The 6,000-nt window shown below is 32.2% G+C and overlaps 1 long non-coding RNA gene across 3 annotated transcripts in view; it reads right to left on the reverse strand.

The window, feature by feature from the left end:
- Positions 1-2,234, reverse strand: part of LOC122216676 — a 115,410-nt gene extending 113,176 nt beyond the window's left edge. For all 3 annotated transcript variants that reach the window (XR_006201039.1, XR_006201040.1, XR_006201038.1), the window contains exons 1-2: positions 2,128-2,234; positions 708-818 (exon numbers count right to left, since the gene is read on the reverse strand). This is a non-coding gene — a long non-coding RNA (uncharacterized LOC122216676). The remainder of the gene's footprint in view (positions 1-707; positions 819-2,127) is intronic.
- Between the last annotated feature and the right edge of the window lie 3,766 nt (positions 2,235-6,000).

Below are 6,000 nucleotides of genomic sequence, written 5' to 3' on the forward strand. Positions count from 1 at the left end.
TCAGCTCTTGTCAAATGCATTAATGCAGTCAAATGCATTAAAAGCATGCAAAGCATTGTTTAACTTTACTGAGCACCCCCTTACAGAAGTCATTAACCATCAAAATCTCTCTACAAGAAAAAGGCAAGAATTGCAATAACAGCTATAGATTAAAATTTGTGACTCGAACTAGGAGCTCAGCAAAATTATTGATAAAGCTGAACACAGACTCAGCTCTTCTGATTTACACTCCAGAGTATTAGTCAGTGGAGTGACTGCATCTGTTGTTATAATGTGCATCTGTCCCTCCTTGGGACTGAATTGAAACTAAATCACTTCACACTGTTGTCTTAATAGCTCTAAAATTATAATTGCTATTTAATCACTACTGAATTGGGCTTGGCCTTGATTTCTTGGCAAGTTTTATTTCATTAGTAATATATTGAGTTTCTTTCTCTATTTTTTCCTATCTTCTTGCCAAACATCTCTTTCTAAAATGATAATATGCAAAGTCTCATTTTTTAAATAAAATTATAACCACAGTGTAAGGCAAATAAGATTACAGATAAGTATCCTTTTCCATTAATAAAAAAGAATGCTACCATTAAGCATCATAAAAATATGACAAGTCCAGAAAATCTCTTTCTCAAGCACAAATTTTCTTTTACATGGCAGATCAACTTCAGTAATACACAATACGTAAACTATGAAACTGAAATACATCTCACATTTGTGTTTAAATTAGATCCAATTTCATCCCTAAAAACACATTGTGTTGATACCAGCTTCCTTGGTAATCACATTCTTGAATCCAGTTCAGAGAAAGTGTCTCCAATAGTCTAAGAAAGAAAAATAAAAATTGTGACTTGATTGTGCTTTTCTGATACCTACTTAGGAATAGTTAGAATGATGCATGCATGAAATTAAGAGGTATTTTAATAGCATTAAAGCATAAAGAATTAAACTGTATGCTTGACTGAATCACTGTAACTTCTTGCCCTAGGTTTTCTCAACTATAAAATGAAACAGCTAATCTTAAATTAATTTAAAGTCTTTTCTAGTTCTAATATTTTAAGATGAAGTGACAGTACCAAGGGCTAAGTGTACGAGAACCTCTAGACCAAATTTCCCATGGCACTCAAGACCCCTCCCAAATGAGCAGAGCAACAAAGTAAACACAGGGGATTATTATATAAGGGCAGCCTGATGCCAACTCACAACCCTCCCACCCAACAAGATGGCTGGTCCCAACCTTCTCTGATAGAGACATTTTAGAGCTAAATGGCTCATACTCTTGATTCTTTTAGTTTCAATAACTATTACATGTATTCATTGACAAGTCTGGAACCAGAACAAGTATTTGTCAATCAAGGGACATCGTTAACGCATACCTTCATAATTAGGAAAGGTAAAGAACATTTTGTTTTCTTTCCTATAATCCAAGATAACCTAAAATAAATGTCATAATATTCCTTCCACTACGCATATTTTGGATTTCATCACACCAAAACTAGACCCACGGCTGTAGTTTAAAAGTTTTAGTATGTTTCCCATGAGGACGCAGGAGTTCTGCTATTAAGACTTTCCTTTCAAGGTCACTGACACATGCAACTGAAGCACTTGGGAGGTAATTCTATGTTTGATTTAAGAGACAGAAGTTGAACTAAAATAAGCATATTGAGAAGCACTAGATGCTAAATTATTCGCTCAGGTTCTGTAACTAGAAAACTGGAATTAGCTTGTGCCTTGGGCACTAGTACATTAAAGTTTTAATATAAAAAGTTCTGCTTATGACTTTGCCCTGATGACTTCTTGTCACTTGTATGCCAAAAAAAAAGCCATATGGAAAAGCACATCAGGGCATGGGCAATAAGTAATTAACTGCTCCTCACTTAAAATCTTTTATCATACAAGGCAGAAACTGTCTCCTAATGACATTAACTTACTTAAAATGAATAATACATGGCAAAAAATGGGTCCCTGAAGTTCAGAAAGGGGATTTGACTCTCTTTTAGTGCATTGTACAGACAAGGCAAGGGCAATTCTCATTAAAGTGTTGAGCATATACTCATAGACCAATGAGGCACAGAATAATTACACATACCTCCCAAAAGACAAAGAACATTAATAATGTTACCTCATACACACCTCAAGGATCAGGACTGAAGGAAGTGATTACAGCATAAAGCGATTGTTTCTAAATGTTCCTGCAAGGGATCTGATTAAATTTTCATGATATTCTAAGAGATTCTTCCTTTCATATATCTTGAAAAGATGCAGAGTATATAATGAGTTTAGAGGAGAAATAATTTTTATTCTTTTCTAGGTTAAATTATTCATTGATTTATTAAATATCTAATATATTTATTTCACCCTTAAATATCTCATCTATTTATTTAAATAACATCAAGATCATTCTTTTCATGGGCAACTAGTAAACAAAACCAAACTTAATAATTTCAATGATAGGCTAAACTGTTTTCTTTGAGCAAATTTTAAACATCTCGGGCAAGGTTTCAAGGATGTCCACAATGACAGTGTTTTATAATGCCACTGTAATGTTTTAGTATATCTAAGCAGTTTACAACATAACTCTATTTTTTACTGAGGTCTTGAACAATTATTCAGTAGTTAAAACAGAACATATATGAAAAGCAGCCATTTATCACAAATTCATAAACATTTTAACAGGAAAAATATGATTTCTGCTTTTAGATACTCTTTTAGTATAAAAATAAATGCACATGAAAAAATAAAAGGAAACTGTCTACAAGAATGTTTTTAATAAAATTCAAATTTTTAATGAAAACATTTCTTAGGTATTCTTTGTCATTTACTCAATTTTCCAAAGTGGATCATCTGATTTTGCCATGATAACAGTAATACATTTTTAGTCAATAATCTCAATGAGATAGCTAACACTTCAAAATATAACTTTATTACTTTTTTTTATGAAATCAAAAGTGAATAAGACATAAATTTCTCACACAACCTCTGGAAGGCAAAGACCTTCCACAGTTTTACACAGCAATTATACCGGTAAGGATATTTAACATCCATTTGTAATAGGAATGGACACATTTTTGAAGAGATAAGATTTTATTTTTATTAAAAAATATATTTTTAAATAGGAGGGAAGGACTCTAATTTAAGTAAATACATAGATAGATATAAGCATATGTGTTTGTGTCTGTGCGTGTTGTGGGTTTTAAAGCTAGTGCTGAAAGCTTTTTCCAAGAATGGTTGAATTAAATTATTTTTTATTAAATTACTTTCAGGGTTTTTTCCCCAATTGAGAGACCAAAAGAAAGGATTACTAGGCCAAATGCAGAAAAATTGCTTTAGAGAATACTGTAAACTGCAGGTCAAGGCATACATAGTCATCTAACCATACTGCCTGCTAACTTAACCTCATGTAAAAACTAAGCTCAATCCAGGAGTAAAGACTTGCTCTCAGCTTCATACTATGCAATGCTTCAAGGACAGTTAAAGCCAGGTGGTTTATGGACTATACAAATTAATGATATACACAGAATGTTTTGTCCTGAAGAATGGAATCCTAGCACATTCCATTCTTCAGATATGTGGTGATAGAGAAGGGAAGAGCAGCTTATTAATATCACATAGCACCTAGGTTAATAGCTATGGGTTCCTCATCATCAAAAACTACCATCAGAAATTCTAATACCTACTTATGGAACTGTTTCTTAATATCAAAAACAAAACAGAAAGAATGGTTGTGCTCTCCTATTATCGGGTATATTACTGTTTGAGTTTAAAATATTGAAACATGGTAAACAACTCACTGAACACCAGTAAGTAAAAGGAAGCCCTGGTTAGTTATTAAAAAGAGATATGCCAAATGTTTATGTGTGATCATATTCCCCCATTCCAAATTGGCAATGTTTTAGTAGCGACTGGGAAATGATAAATGATAATTGTTTCCTTTTGAGCATCTGGACATATATCACATCCAGGTTTCGTTCATTATGGCTGAGTTTAGCACACATAGCTCATGCATTTTCTCATTTATCTGAAAAAAGGTAGGTACAGAATGAGGCTTCAGTCATCTGAATCAACACCTTTGGGGTTAGATAAGTAATTTCAATTTGAAATTAGATCAATGAAATTCCTGAAAAGGTCTCACTCTTATAATCTTAGTTGTACAGATACCTGTAGCAGTGCTGAAATACTGATCTATTTCTAGAGACAGCTAGCCTTCAGCTAAGATAGTCTTCTCTCTCTGTACAAAAAGCATATCAGCTATATATTTACTCAGCTTTGAACTCTAGGTGAAGTCATTTTACTGAATTATCACCAGGGAGTTAATCCAAAAAAGTATAGTTTTCTGGGTTTTACCCTGAGAGATTCAGATTCAGCAGATGTGGGATTGGATCCAAGAATTTGCTTTTAGTAAGTCTTCAAGTTGCTGGAAGCTTGGAAAGCATGCTCTGAGAAACATTTACATAAAAGACTGGAACCAAATCTTTATGACTCTTAACAATATCAATCTATTTATATTGTTCAAACAATTGCTCAGATTAAGAGTCACTGGAGTGTATTAAAATTATGAAAAACTTGTGTGGAAAGCATAATCTATCTGATGTTTACTCTCACATGGATTCAGAGCCTTCATGCCTTCTTTTTCCTCTTTCTTCTTACATGCTCAGACACAAACACACGCATACACACAATTTGTTATATTGATCAGATGACTGATTGATTGTTCCATTTAAAATTTTAAAAACCATAAATCACAACTTTCAAAATTTAAAGTGTAAAAGGAGCACCTGGCTCTGGAAGTATTGGAACATCTGACTTCCTTCAACTAAAGTGTGACCTAGAAAACGTAAACTGTGAAAATATGCTTTGGAAACTAGGAAAGAGTATTCATCAAATATGAAAACTTCAGAGGGCCATTATTAGTTAATGAGAAGATAAAATAAAGAATTTTATGTAAAAAATGACTAAGAAATGAATAAATTCATAGAAACAAAATTTACAAAGATTGGCTTAAGAAAATAGAAAAACTGAATAGTCCTATTGTAGATAATTGAACTTTTTCACAAAGAAAGCTTCAAGCACAAAAGACATTGTCAATTAATGCTAAGAGACATTTAAGAAGAAATGAGGCCTATTTCATTTAATCACTTTCAGAACAGAATAAGAGAACACTTAGGTTTATAATAGCATAACTTTGATGGCAATCACTGAAAGTCACATCAAGAAAATAAATTTATAGGCAAATCTTGCCCAAGAACATAGGTACAAACATCTTAAATAGTGTATTAGCAAAATGAACACAGCAGGATATAAAATGTGAAAAAAAAACCCTGACATTGCATTTATTTCAGGAATAAAATCATTTGCACTTAACACATAAAAATCAATTTATCAATTTATTTCATAACATTAACATTCTAAAGAGAAAAAAATACATAATTACCCTAATTTAATACCCATGTGTGTCAAAAATAAATAAAATTAAGAGGAGAAAGACAATTAATATACTAATCAGAATCTTCTTAGAAAATCTATGTTGCACTGAAAGGGGAAATATTGAAAGCTTTCCCATGTGAAATTGGGAATAAGTGTGATTATACCTCTTTCTAGCTTGTAGTTAAGATCTTGACAGTGCAACAATATAAGAAAAATAAATGATTGGAAAAGGAGTAAATAGTTATTTGCAGATAGAGCCAATAGATGATTGTGCACACAGAAAATTTAAAAGAATTCACATAACTGTTATAATTAATATGTAAATTTATCACGGATGTGGATTAAGTCAATGTTCAAAAATCAATTGCATTTCTGAATAACAATAAACAATGAAAAATTTTAAAAATTAAACGTTACTTTTACAACAGCATCAAAAATAACAAATACTTGGGAAGAAATCTAACAAAAGATTGTGGGGAATAAGCTTAGAAATTCCCTGACCCTGCACTGATGGGTTAAAAAGGCATAAAGAATTACAAAGCCATAGGATGCTCACACCCAAGTTTGGGTAAACAAGATTAG

The sequence above is a fragment of the Panthera leo genome, chromosome A1, assembly GCF_018350215.1.
Source record: "Panthera leo isolate Ple1 chromosome A1, P.leo_Ple1_pat1.1, whole genome shotgun sequence".
Classification (NCBI taxonomy): Eukaryota; Metazoa; Chordata; class Mammalia; order Carnivora; family Felidae; genus Panthera; species Panthera leo.